This window comes from Oncorhynchus keta, chromosome 14, assembly GCF_023373465.1.
Source record: "Oncorhynchus keta strain PuntledgeMale-10-30-2019 chromosome 14, Oket_V2, whole genome shotgun sequence".
Lineage (NCBI taxonomy): Eukaryota > Metazoa > Chordata > Actinopteri > Salmoniformes > Salmonidae > Oncorhynchus > Oncorhynchus keta.
In genome coordinates, this window is record NC_068434.1 from 28,399,255 (window position 1) to 28,426,404 (window position 27,150).

The window sequence follows — 27,150 nt, forward strand, 5'->3', positions numbered from 1 at the left end:
TTCCAAATGTCGACAAAATAAAGTAAACTAGACAGGTTGAGATATTTTTGTGTCTGTTAAATTAATTATTCGAGAAATGTCGGTGGAAACGTTTTTATGTTCAAATGTTGATATAATATCCATCATATTGAAGAAAACTTGGAGTCAACGATGATATGTTGTGTGGTCCTTCCACTACGACTCGGAAAACCATGCAGTTTATTACACTAGTACAGTTGAAATAAATTATGACGACCTTCACAGGGTGGTGAAATTGCAGTTGATGAGCATGTTGCTCCTTTAAATATAGAGGGTCATATTCTGGTGACAATAATGATTGATGCGTGGCTGCCGTTTGACAAATACAAATAATATCGCTCGCTCTTATTCATAATCTCATAGTGTAGGTAGCCTACCCGTACTGTATCAGTGACCTGTTAGCGAGAGCGCACGTGCCAAGGCCAGATTGCGCAAGTTGGCTATATAACGCAAACGTTTTTGTGAGAAGACCAGCAGTAGCGTTGAAAATGCAATGCAAACCCATTGAACTTGCTTGTTTCATTCTTACATTGGAATTTAACAGCAAATGTTATTTGTATGTGCACTACCTCATCACGCACATACTTGTTTCCACAATAAGTCAGTTTGATGGAAACACATCTCTGGTGGGAAAATGCGCATATTGTTTTATGCAGATTTTAGAACATTCTCATGAAAATCTTTCGCCAATTGGATGGAAACCTAGCTATTGACCTCCATACAAAAACTCCTCGCTTGGTGAGCGAAAGAAGCAAAACACCGCCACCTGCTGGCCCAGTTGTCCCTGTTGTTTCGCCTCTTCTTCTCTGGTCTGAATCTGCTAGTATCGATAGCTAGATTAATAAACAAAATATAACAAAGATGCCTATAAAACTCACGGGGTTCTGTCGTCATTATTATTATTGCGTACCCACTGCATCAAATATCTGCTCGGTACAATTTTTTTATGGTGACAAATTTGTAGCATATCCTATTCTTATAGCCACACCATATTTTAAACTAGCGATACTGGGTTATGTTACCTTTATTTAACCTGTCAAGGTCTTACTGACTGCCTGCCTTTTCAGGGGCAGAACAACAGATTTCTACCTTGTCAGCTCGAGGGATTCGATATAGCAACCTTTCAGTTACTGACCCAACGCTCTAACCACTAGGCTACCTGCTGCCCCAATCACACTAAGGTACAACAAATAACTATCTGTTTGAGTTAGGTTCAAAGTTGTTAATCACAGTAATTAAGAAGTTTATGTGTGGGTTGTGGAATCACAAAATGCATTTCTATACTGCTGTTTAGATTCCATCTCTATGCGCAAGCACATGGCCTATGGGGCCTTCCCTACAAAATCTATGCTTCATACACTCTTTAAATTATATTAATAAGGCTTGCCTACAGCATATCACAACATAAAACTCAGAGAAAAAATAACATTTGGGATTTGTAAAGAGAATCCTCTCACAGTTTAATATTTTCAGAGAAATGCACATTGCGCCAGGGGTGCCAAACTGTTTGAAAATAGGGGTCAGAGGCTGCATTTGGACAAGAGGTCAAGGCCAATGCCCCTATACTGGGAACACATGGGCTGCGTTTAGACAGGCAGGCCAATTCTGATATTTTTTTAGTAATTGGTCTTTTGACCAGTCATATCAGCTCTGAAAAGATCTGATGTGATTGGTCGAAAGACCAATTACTGGAAAAAGTTATCAGAATTGGCCTGCCTGTCTAAAGCAGCTCTCCTTTATCATACCACATATGTGGTGATCTATTTCTGCCCAGAAGAGTTAACCCTAATTTCAAAACACAATGTCTCTCATATGTCCTAACTGAAATGATATGTGATAGGCTATATTCTACTGTCTGGAGATTTGTTTTACGTAATGTAAAATTTAAAACAGGTTCAGCCCCTGGTTCGACCGTGATCTTGCAGAGTTACTCCACCTCAAGAATTGCATTTGGTGAAAGGCTCGGCACACGCATACTCAGGTTGACTGGCTATCATTCAGGCAAATGACAAATGAGTGCACTCAGGCTGTCCGGAAGGCCAAAGTTAGTTACTTTAAGGAGCAGTTATCTCTCTGTGGGTCTAACCCCAAGAAGTTCTGGAAAACTGTTGAAGACCTGGAGAATAAACCCTCCTCCTCACAGCTGCCCATGTCCCTTAATGTTGATGATTTGGTTGTTACTGACAAGAAGCACATGGCTGAGCTCTTTACTCACCTCTTCTTTAAGTTAGGATTCCAATTTGACTCAGCCATGCCTCCTTGCCCATCCAACATTCCTTCATCTCCCACTCCTTCTAATCCCAGATGCTTCTCCCTCTTTTTTCCCTGCCCCGCTACAAAGTTTCTCCCTGCAGGCAGTCACTGAGTCCGAGGTGTTAACGACCCTCAAAAAACATTTGGGTCAGATGGTTTAGACCCTTTCTTCTTTAAGGTTGCTTTCCCTATCATCGCCAAGCCTATCTCTAACCTTTTTAACCTGTCTCTCCTTTCTGGGGAAGTTCCCATTGCTTGGAAGGCAGCCAATGCTCATCCTTTATTTAAAGGAGGAGCTCAAGCTGATCCTAACTGTTCTAGGCCTATTTCTATTTTGCCCTGTTCATCAAAAGTGTTGGGAAAAACTTGTCAATAATCAACTGACTGGCTTTCTTGATGTCTATAGTATTCTCTCGTGTATGCAATCTGGTTTCTGCTCAGGTTATGGATCTGTCACTGCAACCTTAAAGGTTCTCAATGATGTCACCATTGCTTTGATTCTAAGCAATATTGTGCTGCTAATTTTATTTACTTGGCCAAAACGTTTGATACGGTAGACCATTCCATTCTTGTGGGCCGGCTAAGGATTATTGGTGTCTCTGAGGAGTCTTTGGCCTGGTTTGCTAACTACCTCTCTCAAAGAGTGTAGTGTATAAAGTCAGAAAATCTGCTGTCTCAGCCACTGCCTGTCACCAATGGAGTACCCCAAGGCTCAATCCTAGGCCACACGCTCTTCTCAATTTACATCAACAACATAGCTCAGGCAGTAGGAAGCTCTCTCACCCATTTATATGCAGGTGATACAGTCTTACACTCAGCTAGCCCCTCCCTGGATTTTGTGTTAAATGCTCTACAACAAAGCTTTCTTAGTGTTCAACAAGTTTTCTCTACCCTTAATCTTGTTCTGAACACCTCCAAAACAAAGGTCATGTGGTTTGGTAAGAAGAATGTCCTTTTTCCCACAGGTGTTATAACTACCTCTGAGTGTTTAGAGCTTGAGGTAGTCGTCTCATACAAGTACTTGGGAGTATGGCTAGACGGTACACTGTACTTCTCTCAGCACATATCAAAGATGCAGGCTAAAGTTAAATCTGGACTTGGTTTCCTCTATCGTAATCTCTCCTCTTTCTCCCCAGCAGCCAAACTAACCCTGATTCAGATGACCATCCTAACCATGCTAGATTACGGAGACATCATTTATAGATTGGCAGGTAAGAGTGCTCTCGAGGGGCTAGATGTTCTTTACTATTCAGCCATCAGATTTGCCACCAATGCTCTTTACAGGACACATCACTCTACTCTATACTCCTCTGTAAACTGGTCATCTCTGTATACCCATCGCAAGACCCACTGGTTGATGCTTATTTATAAAAAACCCTCTTAGGCCTCACTCCCCCTTATCTGAGATATCTACTGCAGCCCTCATCCTCCACATACAACACCCGTTCTGCCAGTCACATTCTGTTAAAGGTCCCCAAAGCACACACATCCGTGGGTCGCTCCTCTTTTCAGTTCGCTGCAGCTAGCAACTGGAACGAGCTGCAACAAACACTCAACCTGGACAGTTTTATCTCAATCTCTTCATTCAAAGACTCAATCATGGACACTCTTATTGATAGTTGTGGCTGCTTTGTGTGATGCATTGTTGTCTCTACCTTCTTGCCCTTTGTGCTGTTGTCTGTGCCCAATAATGTTTGTACCATGTTTTGTGCTGCTACCATGTTGTGTTGCTACCATGTTGTTGTTATGTTGTGTTGCTTTCATGCTGTGTTGTCATGTGTTGCTGCCTTGCTATATTGTTGTCTTAGGTCTCTATGTAGTGTTGTGCTTTCTCTCTTGTTGTGATGTGTTTTGTCCTATATTTATATTGTATTTATTTTTTATTTTATATCCCAGGCGCAGGTCCCCGCAGGAGGCCTTTTGCCTTTTGGTAGGCCGTCATTGTAAATAATAATTTGTTCTTAACTGACTTACCTAGCTAAATAAAGGTTAAATAAATAAATAAGTCAATGATCCACCCTTTATAAACCAGTCATAATGGTACTGCATGTAGTTCTGTAGTCTCTCCAGCATGGGGTGCCACTGACTAAAGAGAGGGCTGTGGAATAACAATCTATATGGAACAACAGGGAGCAAAGAAAATAGTAAGGATAAATAGAGATATAGTTATTTGAAAGCAAAACAGAGGAAAGGAAAGGTCACAATAATTATATTGTGTCATTACTTTGATATGTTTCTCTTTAAAAATACGTGCTTATCTGAAAATTCGATGGAATTGTAGTTGTTGATATTTTATGTGTAGCCTAATGCTACAGTGTGTCTGCGATACGGTAACTTCACCACAATCTGATTTACAGTAGGACACTGCATCGCAGAGCTATGCAATAGTATGATAAGGAGTCCCTCCCTCCTGATTTAGAGTGTTGAAATGCAAAAGTGATTTGCAGTTTTAATTTCCAATAAATCAGTCTAGCTTTTCAATTATTTGTATTTTCTATTTAACCTTTATTGAACTAGGCGAGTCAGTTAAGAACAAATGATTATTTACAATGACGGCCTTCCCCGGCCGAACGATGCTGGGCCAAATGTGCACCGCCCTATGGAACTTCCAATCATGGCCGGTTGTGATATAGCCTGGAATCAAACCAGGATCTGTGTGACGCCTCTAGCACTGAGATGCAGTGTTTAGACCGCTGCACCACTCGGTAGCAACTCATAATTACAATTATAATTACAGTCAATGCAGTACATAGTGTTGTACATATGATCTAATGTAGCAATTGCAGATAACAGAGTTGTGTCAAATTAACTGTCACCTCAACCAAATCTATTTTTACATATTAACCATAATACAAAATAAACATTCATCCAAAAAACAGAAGCTACATTTAGTTTCTCTCTACTTGGATATTGACCAATATATGCAAAGAGGCGAGTTTGAAATCGTGCATATGTATGGAGCTATGTACTGTATATAACATGTTTGTCCAAAGTAAATATTTCTGTAAAAGACAGACATCAAAACATCAATTTGGAGTCAATTTGGAAATGTGATAACACAACATAATGAACATCTTTCAAAACAGAAATACTCGTTGTGTGCTATACACTACACAGTAGACTGGAGTGTATCAAATGGACAACCTTGTTGTTATTGGCAAGTTAGTGCATGGCTGCAACGTTTTCTTTTTGATGATGTACAAACTAAAGCTTACAAACCTGAATTTGTAAGCTTTATATAAACGGCTTTATATCCTTCCTATAAAACAAGAATGGAATAGCTCTTTTATTTTAGACTATAGCAGTCTCTGTCCTTCCTAACCTACAGTATTTATGGACGAGAGGGCTGAATGTGATCCTGTGTGTATTTCTTCTCATTCAGCTTGGCAGCTATAGTGAATATCTTACCTAATCTGGGTGCAGGTGGAAGATCCACATAAGGAACAGAATGGCTTTGTCATTGCACATGCTCCTTGTTAAACAAGTTGCTCCTCTATTCTCAACAGTCATTTGCTTTTTTCAAGAGATCGACACAGAACTGAAGGTGCAGCCAAGGTATGGTGATTAGAAATGGTTTTGTTGACCTGCAGGGGTGATCATGGTATTGATAACATTTCAAGCAGCCTCCTAATCAAAGGGTTTCCTGTTGAAGTTGTAATCTTTCTTGAAAAAGGGCTTTGTTTGTTTCAGTGCCATTTAGGCTACTTGACCAATAACTTTTTGGCGGTAAACTAATGGGACTGGGTTTGAGTGGTGGCAGGGATCAGGCTCCAGGTGGGGTGGCTTGAGGCTCTGAGATGCCTCACTTCTTTTTTTATTATTCCAGATGACTTAGCAAATTCCGCAATGACCCCCTCCTTAAATCTTTGGGGAGCAAAGGCTGCTAGGATCTGTTCAAAGTCATGATCTCAGGTAGTAGTGTGAAGGAATAAGGGGCTCTACTGTTTTGTTTTGACTATAGAACATTCACCCCCCCAAAAAAATGAACATATGCTTTGTTTCAGAATAAAAACAGAATAACCTGAGCAGTTATCATACAACTGTCACTTTAATTTTCAATATCAAACATAATTGAACTACAACATCTTGACATGCAAGGAAATGGTTTACACTTTAATAACATTTAATAGCAATGGAGAACATTCCATTTGTCTCCTTGTAAATATAACATGAATAACACATTGTTCTCCATGTGCAGCAAGAGTCCAGAAATAACTTGGCTGTCAGTACTCAGGAGGAACAATGGCCTCCCAGTCCTCTAGTCCAGAGAGAAGCTATAGTTCACTGATGGAGAACATATTTCCCAATAGCAGGTGTTTGAGTCTGTCAGTGCCTGGTCCTCACCATGACTGTCAATGAAAGGGCCAGCTCGGCCAGGTGTGGGAGCACCTCTCAGCCCTCTCAGGTTACTCCTTGAAGACGTTGAGGGTTTGGGGGAGGTTGTAGCTGATATCAGCAAAGAAAATGTTGCCATTATTTATAAAGAGAGAGAAAGCATACCGCATATTTCCCCTGTCATTGTTCAAGACTAGAGCAAATTATTCTGATGATTCTAAAACAAAAAACCAGGCATTTGCATCTTTTGTTTAGCGCTTTATCTGTCCCTTTAAATATTTAGGCGCCTCGATGAAAATTAATAGCTTAGATATCTTAATTTGATCTGAAAATCTGAACTACCAAAGATGAACAACAGTACGGCACACTACTCTCAGAAAAATCATAATTAGAGGTGCGTGGATACAAATGATAATGAAGCTCTAAATGCTTCGTCTTCAAATATATCATATTGCATTTGCCTAAGAAATTAAGGCAAATTGTGGAAATTATGGCCTGGGCTTTCAGAAAACACAGAGAGGCCTGTGGGGATGAGTGATATCTGGCACACCATGAAGAGAAGGAGAGGTGTGCTGCCCGGTGCTTAGCCCAAATGAAAGCCCTGCTTAGTGGAGCAGAGATCAAGATGATGGACTGGTGGACGGTTCAGCTGGGCCTTTGTTATTGATAAGTCTGTCATCCCTGCTGATATTGGAGCAGTAATGGCAGCTGATGATTAGGCCAATCCTGAGCTATTAACTACATTTCTTATCCCTTTACTCGAGCCCAGGAGAGTAGGCTAAAGAGACAAAGGCCGCCTTTATGAAGCCAAGGACTTAAACGGCATCCACCTGACCTGAAAGACACAACTGTAACGTATTTCTGCCAGGCCAAAGAAGTCAGGGATGAGGTACGTGTCAAAGGTTGCTATTTTAAATGAAGGGGTTCTGAGTGACTGGGCTGTTGAAAGAAGGCTGCGATGAAATTAGAGAAAATTGGCTGTTTTGTCAACATTTCATCGGCAAATTTACAGAAAGCTGACCTCAACCCTCTCTCTCCTGTTTTTCGTTAGGCTAAGGGGATTGGGTCACTCAGAATTGACTGACAAATCTCCTCTTTATTTCTCTCTCGCTTTCCCTCTCCCTCTCAAGAAGTGGTATTTAATATGATCTCTTTTTAATGATCCATAGCTGGCTGAAATTACATCCCTTCCAAAACATGTAAAAAGACAGGCTTTAGCTTTATTTACCAAAATCTTAAGGAAATGTGCCTCTTAAAAATGTTTACAACATATAAGCTAGTTTGATTACAATTAAAACTAAACAGTAATACAAAGTAATATTTTGCCTACAAATATAGACATTAGATATTATAGTGAAACCGTCAAACAATGTTGTCAATCTTACAAGTGAACCAACCTGGAAATGAAATATTACAGAGCTGAAATTAAAATATAGCTACTGGATTGGTTGCCTATGAACACATCACTTTACAAATTTTGCAACACAGCATTTCCATCTCAAATCCCTATCCTTGTCCCTGACCCCATACCTGCCGTATGTCTTTCTCTGGTATTGCCTGACAAAGACCAGCAGAAGTCCTGGTCTACTTGGTTTAGCCACCTGCAGCCAGATGCAAAGCATCTTTCATTAAAGTCTAAAACTTCAGGAATATGATACTGGCCCTGTGATAAGATCTGGTAATGCAGTAACATGGAATTATCAAGAAAATTGCCATTTTGTAAATAAGCACCTGTGATCTCTTATGAAAGCCCCTGTTTATGGGCCGGGTCAGTACAGGGAGAGAGGTGGCCCTGGAACCCAATCCGTCCCCATGTGCAGACTCAGATGGGGGATTTACAGACCAGGGGCCATGCAGGGGGCTGGGGGCAGTAATATTGGATCTGTGGAAGGTCAGCCCAGGGAGGACTAGACAGTGCCCCCCCTTACAGGGGAGAATGGCCTCCTGTAGATGGTCCCTTTCATAACCACCAGTCAGCGGCCCGTGTTAAAGTCATGTTGAGAGTCGTGTTGTGGTGGTCAATGCTAACAGGGAGGGAGGCTCTACAGGGCAGCATTCCATCCACTGTCTGTAGTGTGTGAACCAGGCTGACCACATCCCTTTATTGCATTGATCCCTGACTTCAGTGTGGAGGTGTTGTCATGTTATCATAGACGGAAGAGGAAGCGAGACACCCCACTCACAGTTTGTTTTCCTGTTTTTTTTGTTGTTCAATGAAAGTCAGTTAACTAAGTAGATCAGACCCAGCTGTTTTTGCGGGAGGGTAATCTCTCACTCGCCACCTGAACAGGTTCTGAGACAGCGAACAGCTTAACAATGTCAGACAGAAAATGAAAGGGACAGTTCCAACAGAAAGAAAGAAAAAAGGCCTAATGTTTATCAGCAGATTTTTTTACAGTTCTTTTTTTTGATATCATACCTAGAGGCCCGAGCCGTGAAGCAGCTATAACATTGCCGTTATTCTCTTATCCTCATTGATTATCCACATACACAGCACTTGTGGAGCTTTTAGAATATAGCCTCCCGAGTGGCACAGCGGTCTAAGGCACTGCATCGAGGTGCTTGAGGATTCACTACAGACCCGGGTTTGATCCCAGGCTGTGTCACAACCAGCCATGACCGGAAGTCCCATAGGGCGGCGCACAATTGACCCAGCATAGTCCGGATTAAGGGAGGGTTTGGCCGTTGGGGCTTTACATGACTCATCGCTCTCTAGCAACTCCTTGTGGCGGTCCGGGCACCTGCAGGCTGACTTCAATTGTCAGTTGAGAGGTGTTTCCTCTGACACATTGGTGCAGCTGGCTTCTGGGTTAAACGGGTGGGTGTTAAGAAGAGTGGTTTGGCGGGTCATGTTTCGGAGGATGCATGACTCGACCTTCGCCTCTCCCGAGCCCTTTGAGGAGTTGCAATGATGAGACAAGTTTGAAAAAGGGGGTAAAATAAAGAAATAAAGAATATAGGCTACCCAACACTATAAGGCTGTCCATTGTTTTGTTTCCTCTGTCACTTGTCAGTTCTTTTTAAAGGGTTGTAATGATCTAGTGATTGATCCCACAGGGGCATGTCTGTTCCCCCCTCCATCCCTGAAAGTGCATGTCAGGTGCGATAGAGTTATGTGACATTCTGACAGATTTGACGAAGGAAATACAGTGTTGTACTTACACTCACCCCAAGTTCAGAACAAAAGAGCCCACCAAGAAAATTATGCTACCCTCCCCCACCCCTTTGGCTCTCTTTTTTCTCTCTCCGATCAGCCACAAGCAGAGCTATGCTTAATGCTCACATAGCAAACCTTCTGAACATACTGATATCCATGATCAGGGCTGGCTGTAGCGTTTTGGGGTCCCAAAGTTTGGTTGGGGGCCTTCCCTACCTCACGGCAAATCATTTTTCAGGCTCCCTTCTTTGTGAATTTTCTGCAATTAAAAAAAAATAACTTTTATGGGGTGGAGAGAAAACGTTGCAGTTTTATAGCAAATTTCCTGAAATTCTACACATTTTTCCATCTGAGTGTAGTGACTAACATAATCAGGGACCCTGGGCACCTGCCTTGCGTACCCTATCAGTAATTATGCCATGATTACTACAAGGTTTAGATAGCTGTCTTGACTAACTTACCTAGCAATATATAAAATGTTAGCTGACATGGGCTAATTGAGTGATTATCTATTATTCTAAACCTAAACAGTAAGTTGAAACCACGACTGACTTGTTTTAGTTTTTGGTCGGGGGCCCACTAGTGGCCGCGGGGCCCTAAGCGGCCGCTCATGTTGCTTAGTGCCATCACTGTCCATGATACAGTTTCCAACAAGGTGTCATTCTCATATACTGTGGTTGAAATCTTCAGCCAAGAACAGTCCGCTGGTCGTTCACACCTCATAGAAGCACAGGACTATCCGTGACTGCCACCTCTAAGGATTTGTTCTGTTTCACCTCATTATACGCAGCTTGCTTTGACAAATTCTTGATTTTCGTTCGTAAGTGGAGGCTTTGGTGAAATTTAAGTCAGAATGCCCAGTTCTCAGTGCAATCAATTTACCCAGGCTTTCCTTAAACATAATCCCCACTGTTAGTTAAGTCTCCACTGACTCATGACGACATAAGTCCCCCAACACAAGAACAGGTTAAAGTGGCTGGAAATGAGTGCTCAGGAGGTTTGCTAAAAGGGAGAGGTTAGATGGAAGAAAGAGAGAAGTCTTATTGTGCTAGAACTGATGTGTTTCGTGTCTCCTCTGGGTAGTTTCCTCATCACCTCTTTAAATTTGAAAGCGATTGGCACACAGCCTACAGCAGGTTCTCTTGAGGAAGCCAGCAAAGCAATGAGGGTCAATGGTGGCCATACATTTTAAACTCTGCAGATTGGAATCAGCCACGGACACATTTAGCTTGTTCATATTATTGTCATACTACCCTCTACAAGGATAACATCAATTAAGATGCTCTACCATGAAAGGTGATTGAGATATTTTGAATGTAATAATCCAAGTATCCGAATGTCTGTCCAGGACATTTTGAGGTGTCAGTTTTAATATAGGTGGCTCTGTGCCGTAAGCGCGAAACCAACAGTTACTTTTAATTCCTTCCCCAAAGATGTTTTGTGAATGAACATGAAAGACTGGAAATTTAATTTAAGCTCTCAAATTACTTGGCAAAGGCTAATCAAGGAAAAATAAATAATTTAATATATCCATTTTGAAGAAATTGGTCTTTCATGGAAATTCATTTGGAATAGTATCTTAAATCACAAATAAGTGAAATTAAATAATCTTGTCAAGAGATTTGGGGACCAGAAATGTAAAGCCAGTGTGACTACAAAACAGATTTGGAAAAATACCAATCTTGAATAGCCATAAACTGCTTTTGATCTGCAGAGTACAATGTGTAACATGCTCAAACTCCCCATAACTCTCGCCCTCGGTGGAAGGGCTGGAGAGGGACTGGGGTTGGCAGACATTTTTTCGCAGCTCATTCCAGAACGATGTAATAAGTGACATGACTGTGGCCTTAACTAACACTCACAGACAAGTGTTTTTTCCACCAAGCCTCTGTCCTTCCTCACCTAAATCATGCCTCTAGATTACACTGTAAAATGTACTGTATGACCTCATGTGGTCATCATAATTGGATACATATTCTTAGGCCTTCCAACATAGAATATATCAGGGGCCCAAACACAGCAACTGTTTTGTACTGTAGACCCGAGCAAGCCTGTACTGTGCCACATGTTCAGACATACAGTACTGTGACTTACAGTCTATGTTATATTTTTGTATACCATCAGGGGGTGATGTGAGAAAGTTAAAACAAAATATCTAATCATTCGTCCATTAGTCCAATAAACAAGCAACCAATGCAATTGTTAATCATAGTAAACTAAGAAGTTATTTAAACCTAATCTCTCTTGGACAGATTTTGCGCGTCTGTTTGGGTTTCTCGTCACTGGTTATTTGTATTTCGCAGGGGTTAGCATCTTTCAAATGTCTGAAGGGGAGGGGACATTCGGCCCATAGACTTGCAGGTAACTTGCGAAGAAAGAGGGTGGAGCTCCTTGTTCCGGTTCTGTTCCTCACTCTAGCATCTCTTAATCCCTTCTCTTAACATGTATGGTCCCAGAACTTAATTGAGCAGCTGACCAATTATGCAAGACTTTAGTTTTGGGTTAACTAAGATTGTTTTAAACTTAATCAGGTGAAATATCATTATAGGGCTTATATCATTAAATAAAAACTTTTTGACCATTTACTGTTCTTATTTTGCTAATTGAAAGTTGAGGTAAAATCATGTGTAATGTGTGTAATAGTCTCTTAACTGAAGACACTGAGGGGGAGAAGTTCAGAACAATATTTACAAGCTGGGAGTGTGATTAAGACAGTAATTCAATTAGACAAGTATCCTCGCCCACTCTGTCTGTGGGTCAAAGTTAACCTCCATCTTCATCATGGGAGACCGGAGATGCCTGAGCTCCACTAGTTTCCTTTTTGGGTTAGTCAGATTGGACGAACAATGGCAATTACATATATTGACTATCACTGCTAGAAATATCAAGAACATATGCTACCGATGTACACATACAAACCCCAGTGAGGATTATAGGCTACAGGAGGAGGGAACAAAATATTGACTTCAGTTTTTGCAAACATTTTCAAGTTGAGCAGTTTCACCAAAAACAAACCACAGCTGCTTTGCCCTGCAGGAGAACATGAAAACAAGTTATATGCAAAAGATAATTCATTGCATAGGGTAAAGAGGCATGACAGTGCACTGAGGGACATGCATAAATCAATAAATTGTAACGACCACTGTTCAGTGTAGCTCTTCCCTTGTTGGAAAGCACATGTACACCATGTTCATCTGCTATTAATCCAACCCAGAGAGAGACACTGTGTCATACCTTGAGTCTGATAAAACACTCATAACAAAGCAATACAATCTACAGGACTGAATATACTGTGCATACAGCACGTTCGGAAAGTATTCAAACCCCTTCACTTTTCCCACATTTTGTTACGTTACAGCCTTATTCTAAAATTGATGAAGTTCATTATTTTCCTCATCAATCTAAACACAATAACGCATAATGACAAAGCGAAAAAAAAGTTAGAATTTGTTTTGCAAATGTATTACAAAAATAAAATAGTATTCAGACACATTGCTATGAAACTCGAAACTGGGCTCAGGTGTATCCTGTTTCGAATGATCATCCTTGAAATATTTCTACAACTTGATTGGAGTCCACCTGTGGTAAATTCAATTGATTGGACATGATTAGGAAAGGCACACATCTCTCTATATAAGATCCCACAGTTTACAGTGCATGTCAGAGCAAAAGCCAAGCCATGAGGTCGAAGGAATTGTCCGTAGAGATCGTAAACAATATTGTGTCGAGGCACAGATCTGGGGAAGGGTACCAAAGAATTCTGCAGCATTGAAGGTCCCAAGAACACAGTGGCCTCCATCATTCTTAAATGGAAGAAGTTTGGAACCACCAAGACTCTTACTAGAGTTGGCCGCCTGCCCAAACTGAGCAATCAGGGGACAAGGGGCTTGGTCAGGGAGGTGACCAAGAAGCCAATGGTCACTCTGACAGAGCTCCAGAGTTCCTCTCTGGAGATGGGAGAAACTTCCAGAAGGATAACCTTCTCTGCAGCACTCCACCAATCAGGCCTTTATGGTAGAGTGGCTAGACGGAAGCCCCTTCTCAGTAAAAATGCACATGACAGCCTACTAGGAGTTTGCCAAAAGACACCTAAAGGACTCAGAGCATGAGAAACAAGATTCTCTTGTCTGATGATACCAATGTTGAATTATTTGACCTGAATGCCGTCACTGGCACCATCCCTACAATACGGTGAACCATGGTGGTGGCAGCATAATGCTGTGGGGATGATTTTCAGCGGCAGGGAAAGATGAACGGAGCAAAGTACAGAGAGATCTTTGATGAAAACCTGCTCCAGCGTGCTCAGGACCTTAGACCTGGGGCGAAGATTCACATTCCAACAGGACAACAACCCTAAGCACACAGTCAAGACAATGCAGGAGTGGCTTCAGGACAAGTCTCTGAATGTCCTTGAGTGGCCCAGCCAGAGCCCAGAACTGAACCCGATCGAACATCTCTGGAGAGACCTGAAAATAACTGTGCAGCGACGCACCCCATCCAACCTGACATTGAGAGGATCTGCGGAGAAGAATGGGAGAAACTCATTGTTGTAGCGTCATATCAAGAAGACTCGAGGCAGTAATTGCTGCCAAAGGTGCTTCAACAAGGTACTGAGTAAAGGGTCTGAATACATATGTAAATGTCATTTTAGTTTTTAATTCAAGTTTTTTTTTTTTAAATATACATTTGCAAAAATTTTCTAAAGACCTGTTTTGGCTTTGTCATTATGGGGTATTGTGTGTAAATTAATGAGGAGGGGGGGGGAGCAATTTAATGCATTTAGAATAAGGCTGTAACTTAACAAATGATGGAAAAAGTTAAGGGGTCTGAATACTTTTTGAATGTACTGCACCTTGTTCTCCAAACTGTTTGTTTTGTGGGCTTATGAGACTTGATGCACCTGCACTGTAATTTACTGGCAACCAGCAAAATAAGATAAATTCCATAAAGAAACTTTGTTTTAACAGTACATTACTGTAAAGTTTTGTATTTACGGTAACATACTTTGCCTTTTATTATAATAACTTACAGGTAACTGGATGTCATTTTTTTACAGTGTGGTGTTAATTGATATAAAATTAATGAACAACTTCTTGGGCCTGTTGTATTTATTTCAAGGCTACCATATACAATGCATCTTTAGCGAGACAAAAAAAATCACAAGTTAGTTAGCACTTTGCCCCAAGCCATCCTCACACTAAAACCTTTCTGTTTTGACAGATGGCAGTCTGTCCTCTCTCCTGGCTTGTTATTTCTATTCCCAACTTAACAACTTCCCATTGAAGCCTTTAAAACATCCAAAGGCAACTTTAATAAGAGCTGGGTCTTCATTGGATGCACAAACTGGATTCCCGAACCTTCCTTTACCGTCTGAGACCTGTCTGAGACCTGTCTGAGACCTGTCTCTGCACCATGCATCTTCCTGTATGTGATTTCATACCGCCTTATCTTTTCAATAACTACGTGCAAACAGTCCCTTCCCCTCAGTCTGAACCATTGCCATCAGATTGAACCTATGCTGGGGGCACCTGCAGTACTTTGCAATATCATATCTCTGAGCAACATTACAGACAATGACACAAGAATGTATATACCAAGCTTATACAATTTGACTTGGACTTGTTGGACTTTATTACCAGCTTATATAGGCCTATATATATTCTAGTATGGCAATACATATGCAGGTCATGTGACAATAACAACAACAAAAAACGTGTGAACATGGATGCCAATAGTACTACCATATAAATTATTAAAAACAATTCAACAAAGGGGGAAAATCAATGGGAACAATATTCCAAAATCAATAGGGATATCTATCAGTAATGGCTGTATGTAGCTCTAATCTAAGGTGGTGAAGTGACAAGACTGGTATTGGCAGCTGACACTTTGTGAACACTGCAAGGCCATATGCATTATTAAACATCTTGTGTGTTGATCTCTCCAGTGACCTCTACAACCCTGTAGTCCTCTCCCTCCATAGGGCTCTATTGAAAATCACCAAGCTGTCCTTATAATGTGGATTCGGTATGACGACACAGCCAGCATCAAGTACAAGCAGTGGAATGTTGAAATGATGGTGTATTTGTGACCATATAATTCCACAAACGGTAGAACTCTGTGATGTGTGGGATCTCTGTGTTTGTGACAGCCTCGTGACAGCCTATCACATTTTTTGAAATCTTTTAAGTCTTGTTTCATTTTATTTCAATAACTCAAAAAAGACAGTTGGATATCTCTGATTCAAACAAATTTGCTGTCATTCATTTCATGTCATGTGGGCAACTCAGCTGACCAATTTGTCCATGGACTGACAGTGCCTGGGTGCAGGGGAGAGAGAGGGTGGGGGACAGCAGAGTAGACAGAGGGGGAGGAGAAGGACCATGCAGGCCTGTCATCCTGACTCCGAGATGAAGTGGGGAATTAGTGTGGAGGTGAAAGCCTGCTGAGGACCATGGAGACAGCAGATGGAGAGAGATAGGATAAAATCTCCTGAAATTCACAAATGGTGTCGGCATGAGGAGACAGAGTGAGGGAGAAAGAGAGAGAGGTAGATAGAGAAAGAGAAAGAGAGAGATTTTGTGTTGTTCTAACCTCTTGACACCGGAATAGTCAGATATTACTTTCTTCACACAAAAACACAGGATTCTGGCCTCCAGGTCATTATAATATGACACCAGTACATACTATATACCTGGTACAGATCACTGTTGACCTTTCTGTGTGATAACCTGAGAAATCACATCTTATGATATACAATAATGAAAGCTGTCGGGAAGAGTGGATGATGTGTTTGTGTATCCTGTGTGTGTGTGTGTGTGTGTGTGTGTGTGTGTGTGTGTGTGTGTGTGTGTGTGTGTGTGTGTGTGTGTGTGTGTGTGTGTGTGTGTGTGTGTGTGTGTGTGTGTGTGTGTGTGTGTGTGTGTGTGTGTGTGTGTGTGTGTGTGTGTGTGTGTGTGTGTGTGTTGTGGTACAGCAACACCAGGCATTCCTCCTCCAGCAGACACACTGACTCGGCGAGAGTGGGCTCAGGTATCTCTAGTAACCTCCCTTTTGTCCTGCGCTATAATAGAGCCTTTTGTCTGCTGGTTTCTGCAGGTCATTGTGAGGAGCACTTCTTAGTGTCAGCTTTAATTTACACTGTAATTCTAACCATGATGCTCTGGGGAGCACTGCGGCAGCATTACCTGATAACTGCACCCAAGGGGGAGCTTGTAATGTTTGTTGCTTAAATATTTAAATATTGGTTCAATTGACATCCGCCAGACCTCACCCAGAGTAACGGCAGGGTCCACAGGGTGGATGGTTGTCTGGAAACTTCCTAAGATCCCAGCCAGGATGATGGCCCTCGGGCTCTGTCTGCCTCAATGTCCTCAAAAAAGAAAATAAAGAAAAGAAGATCCTCATTTTAAAACAGCAAACATTATAACCTAATACAGATACTCGGCTTGAGTCAGACAGTGACTGGGACGTAACACTGTCTGTACAGTGCTTCTCTTCAGAATTACATGATCCAGCAGGAAGTGTTTCTTCAAACTTTAGACATCTTGGCTGAAAATATATGTTGAACTTTCAAAGCTTATTATGATAACATTTACTGTTGAGAAATGGTTAGCAAAATGTTTGTCTTACTTCGCCATCCAATTATTATGTACTGTAAATGCAGTATGAATGGGCTGGACTACGTATAACCAACCAATCAACCAGTCAATATAATCATTGATTATGACTAAGTCTGGCTGTTTCTAATATCTTCTCTAAAATACTTTTTGTAAATAACACAAAAACTGACAATTTCAGGAAAGATCTTTGAGTGTAATGTATACTTATAGTAGCCATACCAGAACCCAGTTTTCCAGGGACAAGCAAGTAAAAACATAGGGAGGTTCAAACGGGCCTGTTGACATGTGGAGTGGAGGGTTGTGGGAGCCAGTCTCAGCCCTGTTCCCCGGCACAGCTCACGTTCTCTGGGTGAACCCGTGTCCCGGGGCCCTGGGCCAGCTGGGCGACTCTGTCTCATGTCTCAGGTCCTCACAGTTCACTGAGCCCTTTAAAGTGAACACACCCACCAGGGTCACTCAGGCCCACAAACACAGACAGGGCAGTCTTGGCTCCCATCTGAGACACACACACACACACACACACACACACACACACACACACACACACACACACACACACACACACACACACACACACACACACACACACACACACACACACACACCAGACAGGCATCCTTTTATCTAACTCACTTTCCTTTGATTTAATTAAGACACACATTTTTGTATTTCTTGTTGTTGTTTTTTTCGTCTGCAAGAGATGGATTCTGAGATGGTTACTGGAGGGAAATGTCCAGAGTGGATCAGTTTTCTGACATGGCACACTCCAGTGAACATTTGCATGGAGATCAAAGTGACCCCTGTACCTACCACAGTGCATCCCCGACAGATCTGACAGTGCCCCCATTGTGCAACCCTGACCTGTTACTGATAATGGATAGCCGCCACAGCCGCCCCCCTTTGAGAACCGGTCACACACAGAGAGCCATGTAGAGCTATGGCTGCAGTAGCTATCCCCCTGAATCATCACATATGACAACATGTCAACTCTCATGTAGTAAGACAGACAGGACTATGGACTAATACACACAGTGCTGAGTCCTTGTATCTTCATGCAAGTGAATGTGATTCATTACCATTCACTAGATTCATAGCTTCCTCCCTGTTGCAGCCATTTTGGTCTGTAATCTCTCCTCCGCATTACTGTTTATTTATCGTAGTGCAGAAACTCTTGGAACATCAAAGAAAGGGAACAACTGAGTGTGAGTTCCGCACATAAAAATAGTATCTGCAGTTGTTTGATATTTCTGCTTAAACAGCAATGCACAGGATTTGGCTTCCATCAGGTCAGAACAGAATTCTCCCCCCACATCTGACTCTAGTCTGTGTTTTCAATTCTACTATGTTTTAGTATCTTGATGGAACTTTAGATTAGTCTAGAACAGACTCTCCTTCAGGCTGGTGATAATTACTTTGTTTTGGTACTTGCATGGATCTGCAAACCTGTTCAGAAAGGTTGTATCCCTGAAAGTGCTTTCAGCATTCAGACAGTCTCAGAAAGTCTCCCTACCAGCCTTGTCTTTGCCCTAGGCTGATGATCTCTACGTCATGCCCCTCACAAAACAAGTTTGGATGATCAAGGCCAGAGCAGTAGTAAAGTATACCAACTTTGACCTTCTCATGAACTCTGTCTTCACTGTACCTTGGAGGTTGACACACATTATTGGTTCTGTGTATATTAGAGACCAATCCATGACAGGTTTGTGAATTATCACTGGCATGAATGTGTAAGATATACTGAAGGGCTTCTGGTGGCTCCATCTAACCCAGACTGACTCCCCTCTAGCAGAGACAGTGAGACCATGAGGGGGTCAAAAATGCACAAGTTATCAAATTATCCCCAAAAGCTCCTCCATACCCCCCGCCTGGGCTTACAGAAGCAGGCCAGACTCGCACAACACACCCTGCCAGCTTACCAGTCCTGAGGGCTCCTTCAGACAGCTCGGGAATTTAGGATGGGGATCCGACAAGGCCTATAGCTGGGATGGAAATTTCTCTCCTCCTCTGTTTCAGCTTCTTATTGTCTGGGACAGGGATCCTGGTGTGCTCCTTCTGCCTTTATCTTCCTCTGAATCACATGTTTGGATGACCTGTTTGTTGGGGCTCTGGGGTCATAATCCTAAAACATCACTGTCTGTCTTTCAGAGGAAAACTAGAATGTCACCAGAACAAAGGTGCACCAAACTGAAACATTACAGGACCATGGAGGGGCACAAAACAGAGCTAATATTTCACCTCTCAGGGTGAACCTTGATGGAATTCAAATCTATTGATGTTGAAAACAATTGTAAATGTTACACCAGTTTGTAAAGTTGATGCAGCCAAGGATGTGTCTGTACTGATTAAGTTCCATAAGAGACAGTAGTTTCATTTTGTATGAAATAAACATTTGTCAAATGCGTCTTGCAGTGTGAAGGTAAATATAGGTATGCTAATTATTTATTTATTACATAAACACATGTTGAAACTTTCTATTTATGGTCTGGATATTACCAACAACAACAATATCTAAAATAGTAATTATTTACATAATTACATTTGGAAATATTACTTGGAATAAATACCCTCAATAGGCAAAGGGATGTTTTAGCATTCAGGGTTTTATCACCATTCTCAGTTCAAAATCATTATAGACGATCCATCATCATACTGAACCAGGGCATGTTGGTATGGTATGATATGGGGATGAAACATAGTTTATTAAAAACTGCAGTAATCATTTCGGATAATGAAGTTATCAACACATGAAAACCATCACCAACACACAGACAAAGTTATGGGTCTGGTGCTTAGCGTTTATTATGACAGTAAGAGGTTACCACACTTCATTTTTACATGTGCGCTTACTTCTAGAATGATTTCAGAGATATGGTTTTAACTTATTATATTGATTAAATACTAATGGATGACAAAATATTGACACTTACATTTTGTTATCTAACTGCTTTTAATTTATTCACAATTCCATTTTGAACATGATTGCAATACAGTGAATGGGTTCCAGGGGGCAGTATTAACCTGGCAGAGATCAATTTTGCCCCACCGCAGGTTGACCACAGAACAAATCAAATCAAATTTTATTGGTCACTTACACATATTTTGCAGATGTGATCACGGGTGTAGCAAAATGCAGACAAGACAGTAAATAATCAAACTCTTATCTATAGCTTAGACAATATCACCACAAATATTTCCCCACAAATTGACTGTTTCATGAAAACTGTATTAGTAACACCCATACAGAATCCTACTAGAGAATTATGTTCTCAGGCTTTACTATATTACCAACTTTGGAGTGTAGCATTGACATTTGATTGGTCATAATGTTCACCTTCCCTGTGGCAGGTAAATTAAGTCGAACTAATCATGGAAGATACAATGTGACAAGAATGTGTCACAGTGCCAATAATGTATTTAAAAATATATATATATTCTTCACTTTCATCTTTAATTAAGACTCGATCTCAAAAACTATCATGAAAGTAGTTCTAATAAATATTTTCTTTGGTATTTCTCATTTCAGGTGAAGCGATTGTACTTTTAAGAAGGTAGGCCTAGTTGGATTTAAGAAGGAATGAGGGGTGTGTGTCAGTATGTTGAGCATAGCATATTTGAAAATATATTTAAATTGCTTTTCTCTCAATTAACTGGAGAGGGAGAGCAGCAGTGGAGTTTGATCATATGATTTCAACACATTGTTTATGAAATTCATCGCACAGCTTCTACAATCAAATATAAAAGCAACCCTTATTTTTTGACTGCCTTGGCACAGCTAAGAACGTTCCTCTGTTCCACTCGCTGCTCATTATATTATCAAAATATGATTTAGCATTTCTAAGATTTTAATAAAACATTCACATCAGGTTTCAAGTTGTAATGTCACGTGCACAAGTACAGTGAAATGCCTTCCTTGCAAGTTCTAAACCCAACAATACAGCTGTCGATAACAATGTAATACTAAAATCAGCAAGGTAGAACAAAAACACATGAGAAATAAAAATAAACTGTATTTTCAGTCAGTTGTCGTCCCCCAGTAGTCCACAATCAGCTCCTCGGTCTTACTGACATTGAGGGAGAGGTTGTTCTTCCGGCACCTCCTCCCTGTAGGCTGTCTCATCCTCACCGGTGATCAGGCCTACCACTGTCGTCTGAAAACTTAGTGGTGGTGTTGGAGTCATGCATCGCCACGCAGGCTTGGGTGAACAGGGAGTACAGGAGGGGACATAATGATTGTCGGAGGAAAAGTCAAATGTACAAGATAGTTCTATGACAGATTCAGTAACTTTCTCTTGTTTTGTAGCAAACCTTATATCATTTCATTGAAGACAATGGCAATCAACACAATTCACACCACTGCATTAACAAAAACAAGCAATAATTTTGTGTCCTATGAAATTAAATTGTATGGATATTAGATAAGCCTAAAGTGAAAAAGATCAAAAGGCCATAAGACAACAAACAAGTTGCACAGTCAAACAAACAGCAAACAACAAAATGCCCAGCTAATCTTTGTCCTGGCTAGCCTCATTGTTGATCACACCATATTGTGAAAGCTGAAAAGAAGCCAGATCACAGCTGAGGCCATGACACTCGTCACATACAAACTCAGCCGGCGAGATGGACAGATGAGATGGAATGAGAAGATATTAGAGTAGGAGAGAACAGGATATGGCTGGGCTGTAGATGAGGCCTGGCAGAGAGGCTGGCAGCTCCAGGGAGAATAGGCCAGCAGTACCATGCAGGTGGCTGGCTGTTGGCCCTCAGATGGGCCTGCCGCCAGTCTGGCCACAGGCCCCATCCCAACCTCCTGCTCTCTATTCAGCCCTTTGTGTTGCTGTGGGGCAGGCCAGACAAATTCATGTCTCATCATCACACACTGTGATAGCAGTGACTCAGCGAGCGTCAATATCCCCTGTCACCAAAATCAATAGTGATGACTGTATTACACAACGCACATGCCCGTGCACGCGCATGCGCGCACACACACACACACACACACACACACACACACACACACACAGAAGAGTGATAAATACACAATTAAACAAAGCCTAAATATTGTTCTTGCATTAATATATTCTTCTCATTTACATGAAGCCTTAAACCCCAATAGGAAGTAATATACCCATACAAAGCCTCAAGTGTCAAGCAATAATGCAGTTTGAAATGTCATAAGAACGTAATGTCTTTGGACTGGCTCTCACAGCTGATATCTGCAGATATCAGAGGAAGTGTCTCACCCTCTTTTTGATTTCTCTCTATGCATACTCTACACAAACACTCACTCACACCCACACACTGTCACACCCTTGTCGTGTCTTTGGCTATGCTGGATTAAGTGATATGACATGCTAGTCTATAAAATAATTTCTCCCTAATTAATATTACCTGATTGAGCTAATCATGTAAATGTAATTAACTAGAGAGTCGGGGCACCACAAAATTATATTTATAGAGCTGTTATCTTCCGAATAAACTCTTAAAGACCAAGTAATATTTTACATCAATTGCAGTCAATATTAATCGTCATCTTAATTCAGACTCATCTGAAAGTTGTAAATTCTTGGTTATCTGCACGAACCCTGGCTAACAAGTTGAATCAGCAATACAAAATTGGGTTTCATTATTTATTTACTAAATACCTAACTAATCACACAGAATTACACATACACATAATTAAATCTTAACTTGATTACAAATGACGTCATAAAGGAAAACGTCCCTAGCGGGCGGAAAAGATATGACAGCTGGTTACACCAAAGAAAGGGCTGGGTTTGAGTGAAAAAGCGGGAAAACTGAGGAACAAAGGGCGAAGCTGTGCTATCGTAAATACAGAATCTTATGCATTCTAAATTACCGCCCATTTGGAAAAGAAAAATGAAATAAATATTTACTCTGAACTGCGCTTCGGTAGGTTGGTGGTAGATGGAAGGCCGTGTTGCCCAAACGAGTCCTTTGTCCTTTGAAGAATGTCTCTGCTGGTAAATTGGATATGTTGTAGTAACGTCATTGTGTGGTAGAAGGGATACTCTGTCTGTTCCTTCCTAACCTGCGTTTGCAGCTGCTGTTGCTTACTCAACGGCTAGGAGGTATCACTTTCTTTTTATCACCATTCTGACAACGGACCGTCGTCCTCACATCCTCGGAACAGGAGGTTATATTGTCGTCAAGCCTTTATATTGGAAGGGACGGGCCACTGATTGAGCAGAGCCCTACCTTATGAAAACCCAAATCTCACATTTTAGATGCTAAAATCACATTTCATCCCATCACAAATAAATTCATATTCAAACATTTAAATTGAACCACAATTCCATGTGAATCCGATAATTCTGATGTGTAGACTTTGCACTGTAGAGTTTATGTCATCTTATCATTGATGAGAATGTCTCAGATGACATCATATTCATTAAGTACCACCGCATATGTTCAATTGATCGGATTACCAGAATATAGTTCATTTCCCCCCACCTTCTGATGTTCCCAGAATCTCTATGTTAACCAAGGGTTTTGCAAATGTAACATCATCTACACCTGCATTGCTTGCTGTTTGGGGTTTTAGGCTGGGTTTCTGTACAGCACTTTGAGATATCAGCTGATGTACGAATGGCTATATAAATAACATTTGATTTGATTTGATTTGGTAGAGAGAGGAAAAAAGGGGGGAAGAGGTATTTATGACTGTCATAAACCTACCCCCAGGCCAACGTCATGACACCCTCATCTGTTTCACCTGTCTTGTGCTTGTCACCCATTTCCCCATTATCCCCTGTGCATTTATACCTGTGTTTTCTATTTGTCTGTTCCCAGTTCGTCTTGTCTCGTCAAACCCATGTTCTGTTTTATCCCTGTTTTCTAGTTCTTCCGGGTTTGACCATTCTGCCTGCCCTGACCCTGAGCCTGCCTGCCGTTCTGTACCTTACGGACTCTGCCCTGGAATACTGACCTCTGTCTGCCCTTGACCTGTCATTTGCCTGGCCCCTGTTTTGTAAATAAACTTCTGTGACTTGAGCTGTCTGCATCTGGGTCTTATCATGAGGTCTCCTGCTGTGTTCCAGGCCCTGGTTAACAACGTACTCCGCGACATGTTGAAACGGTTCGTGTTTGTCTATCTTGACGACATCCTCATCTTGTCACACTCAGCTCAAGAACACGTTCTCCACGTCTGACAAGTCCTCCATCGTCTGCTGGAAAACCAGCTTTTGTGAAAGCAGAAAAATCAGAATTCCATCTCTCCTTCCTTGGATACATCATTGCTACTGGTAATGTGCAGATGGATCCCGGAAAGATGAGAACGGTGGTGGATTGGCCCCAACCCACGTCCAGAGTGCAGCTGCAACGCTTCCTGGGATTTTCCAATTTCTATTTCCATTTTATCTGGGGTTACAGCACCATGGCTTCCCCCCTTTCTGCGATCACCTCTCCCAAGGTGTCATTCACATGGTCACCAGCGGCAGACCAGGCATTCCTGGACCTTAAGCACTGCTTCACCACGGCTCCTATATTAATACATCTAGACCCGTGTCGTCATTTCGTGGTGGAGGATTATGCTTCGGACGTTCGAGTCAGGGCTGTCCTGTCTCAGCATTCTGCTCTGGACCTTAAAGCTGCATCCCTGTGCCTTCTTCTCCCATCGTCTTAATGCCACAGAGAGGAATTAAGATGTGGGAAATATGAAACTAATCGCGGTGAAGAGGGTGTTGGAGGAGTGGAGGCACTGGTTAGAGGGGGCAGAACATCCATTCATTAGGGGAACGGATCACAAGATCCTGGAATATCTCCGCACCGCCCAGGCTACAAGAATGTGAAGCCAGATGTGCTTTCATGCTGATATAGCCCCGCCGTTACACCCTTGGACCCTGAGACCATCCTTCCCACCTCGTGTCTGCTGGCTGCACTCATCTGGGGAATAGAGAACCTGGTCCGTGAGGCACTGCGTTCCCAGCCGGAACCCGGGGGGGCAGCTAACTGGATGTTTGTCCCAGACGCTGCCCGCTCCCTGGCCCTGGACTGGGCTCATTCCTCCATGCTTACCTGTCACCATGGCTCTCGTCGTACCCTGGCCTTTGTTCAACAACGCTTTTGGTGGCCGACCATGGTCCCTGATGTCTCCGCGTTCGTCGCCTCCTGCACTGTCTGTGCTTAGAATAAGAGTCCTTGGCAAGCTCCGGCTTGCCTCCTTCAACCACTTCCTGTCACTCATCATCCCTGGTCACACATATCTCTGGACTTCGTCACTGGTCTCCCTCCGTCTGATGTCAACACCACGATCCTTACGGTGGTGGTCATTCCCCTCCCCAAGCTCCCCTCAGCCAAGGAGACGGCCTAGCTCATGGTACAGCACATCTTCCGGATCCAAGGACTTCCGGTGGGCATGGTCTCTGACCATGGTCCGCAGTTCTCGTTCCGGTTCTGGAAGGTGTTCTGCACACTCATTGGGTCATCGGCCAGTCCGTCCTCCGGGTTTCATCCCCAGTCAACAGCCAGTCGGAGTGAGCCAATCAGGATCTGGAGACGACTCTTCACTCCCTTGTCTCTGCCAACCCCACTACCTCGAGCCAGCAACTCGTGTGGGTGGAATATACCCACAACATCCTTCCCTGCTCAGCCACTGGTCTCTCGCCTTTCAAGTGGTTGATGGGTTATCAGCCCCCGCTCTTCCCTGAGAAAGAGGAAGAGGTCAGCGTTCCCTTGGCCCAGATATTCATCCGCCGCTGTCGCCGTACCTGGAAGACGCCCGGTCTGCTTTTCTCAAGACTACCTCTAGGGGTCGATGATAGGCAGACCGCCACCGGACCCTGGCTCCCCGCTATCGTCTCAGGCCGAGGGTATGGCTGTCCATTCATGGTCTGCCCCTCTGGGCAAACTTTTGCGCTGTTTTATTGGCCTTTTCCCCATCTATAAGATTCGTAGCTCCTCTGCTGTTCATCTTCTGTTGCCAGTTCATCTTGTCTCGTCAAGCCTACCAGCGTGTTTTTCCATACCCCTGTTCTCTTTAGTCCCTGTTTTCTAGTTCTTCTGGTTTTCTAGTTCTTCTGACCATTCTGCATGCCCTGACCCTGAGCCTGCCTGCAGTTCTGTACCTTACGGACTCTGCCCTGGATTACTGACCTCTGCCTGCCCTTTGACCTGTCGTTTGCCTACCCCCTGTTTCGCAAATAAACTTATGTGATCTGAACTGTCTGCATCTGGGTCTTATCCTGAGGTTTAATACACACTGACACTGACACTTCAACACACACACGCACACGCACACACACACTTCATTTGCTCACACGTACAGTTGAAGTCGGAAGTTTACATACACTTAGGTTGGAGTCATTAAAACTTGTTTTTCAACTACTCCACACATTTCTTGTTAATTAACAAACAATTGTTTTGGCAAGTCGGTTAGGACATCTACAAGTAATTTTTCCAACAATTGTTTACAGACAGATTATTTCTGTCACGCCTTGGTCGTAGTGTTTTGTGTTTCGTTATATATTTGGTCAGGCCAGGGTGTGACATGGGTTTATTTTGTGGTATTTCGTATTGGGGTTTTTGTAGTTATTGGGATTGCGGCTGAGTAGGGGTGTTGCATAGGCTTGGCTGCCTGAGGCGGTTCTCAATCAGAGTCAGGTGATTCTCGTTGTCTATGATTGGGAACCGTATTTAGGTAGCCTGGGTTTCACTTTGTATTTCGTGGGTGATTGTTCCTGTCTCTGTGTAGTGTTCACCAGATAGGCTGTAATTAGATTTCACGTTCCGTTTTGTTGTTTTGTATTT

At 42.3% G+C, this 27,150-nt stretch overlaps 1 long non-coding RNA gene across 2 annotated transcripts; it reads left to right on the forward strand.

The window, feature by feature from the left end:
• The first annotated feature begins 1,085 nt into the window (after positions 1 to 1,085).
• LOC118393146 (uncharacterized) lies at positions 1,086 to 19,786 on the forward strand. 2 transcript variants are annotated; one of them, XR_004827498.2, is made up of 3 exons: positions 1,086 to 1,199; positions 3,408 to 3,482; positions 19,531 to 19,786. It is a non-coding gene; the product is annotated as an uncharacterized LOC118393146 (long non-coding RNA). The 2 variants fall into 2 exon arrangements; XR_008063908.1 differs by lacking the exon at positions 19,531 to 19,786 and adding an exon at positions 4,168 to 6,037.
• The last annotated feature ends 7,364 nt before the right edge of the window (positions 19,787 to 27,150 follow it).